Genomic DNA, 1,554 nt, shown 5'->3' on the forward strand with positions numbered 1-1,554 from the left:
AACAAGAATGAAAATCATAAAAAAAAAAAAAAGCCACCCCACTAGCCCTCTGGGAAATGTAGTTAGTTCAAAAAGACGACGGGAAACAAAAATCTTCCAATGAACCAAGTTTTACTAAAAACCAGACACGATGACTGGACGTGAGTGAATTTCAAGTTTCAGTTGATGCAATAGCGCCCCCAAGTGACTTACAGCTGAACTGCAGCTTGGGATGACACTTCCACCGAGACCCGCTTGTTGGATTTCAAGTTTTTCACTTAAATCTGTTCTGCAAACGGCTACAAACTCTGCAAACGTGAGCCCTACTGTCAGTTTAATGCTAACGGGAACCAGCATGTAGGGGGAAAAGGATTTCTGCCAAATCATTATGATTTAATGCAATATTCCTGCAAATTCAAGACATACTGCAAACATTTCCCAGATAAGAGGCGGTATGATTCACAGCATATGAATAATAAACTACATTTTAGATGTTTAATAAATACATCTAATGAATAAATGATCAAAAAGCCTCTTCATACAGCTTCATGGGAACTTATAGAGTAGGTAAGAGTTGTAGCTGACTTTATAAATACATGTTGCCTTCCAAGTGTTGTCAGAAACCATCTTCACTGGTAAGGAATGACGATGACCGGGATTCATCATTACACTGACAGCTGCTGAAAGCTTGCAGTGCTTTACAAAAGTATTCATACCCCTTTAACTTTCTTAGATGTCAAGTAATAGCAACAAAACTGAATTGTATTTTACTAGGTATTTTTGACAATAAACCAACACAAAAAAAGCACAATTGTGAAGCACAATTTAGTAATTTGAACCAAAACAAATGTTGGAGATTACCGTATAAAAGAACCAGGGGAGACCGTGAACAGGTTTGTTATTTAACAAAAACATCAGAAAATTATGACGGGCGTTTGTATTTGGCTCCCTTTACCCTGTTACCCCTAAATAAAGTCCACTGCCACCAATTTCTTTCAGAAGTTACCCAGTTTGTTAATAAAGTCCCCCTGTGTGTAAATTGAATTTACTGTGAGTACTTTCTAAAAACTGTTCTGTGAAGGCCTCAGAGGTTTGTTAGAGAGCATTAGTGGAAAATAACAACAGCATCATGAAGACATCAAGAGACAATGCAGACTGGTCGGGGAGAAAGTTACAAAGAAGCAGAGTTTGGTTGTTAAACAAAAACCAAGCTATAATTATCTAGTAACACATTGTTCAGCCTAGCATAGAAGAAAATAGAGCATGACTACAAACCCATTAAGATACGGCGGATCAGGTTACTGGCAAGGGAAGGATTAATCAGACAAGCAGCCACGAGGCCCATTGTGAGTCTGAATGTGCGGCATAAAACCTCAACTCAGATGGGAGAATCTGTTGACAGCAAAGCTATTAGTTGTGAACTCCACAAAATCCAGGTTTATGGAAGAGTGGCAGCATGAAAACCTCCAGCTTCCTTTGCAGTTTGCCATAAGCTGTCCAGATGACACAGACAACATGTGAAATACACACTAAATATACAGGCAGAGCTACCATAGCATGGTTTAAATCAAATAA

The sequence above is a fragment of the Fundulus heteroclitus genome, chromosome 1 (assembly GCF_011125445.2).
Source record: "Fundulus heteroclitus isolate FHET01 chromosome 1, MU-UCD_Fhet_4.1, whole genome shotgun sequence".
Lineage (NCBI taxonomy): Eukaryota > Metazoa > Chordata > Actinopteri > Cyprinodontiformes > Fundulidae > Fundulus > Fundulus heteroclitus.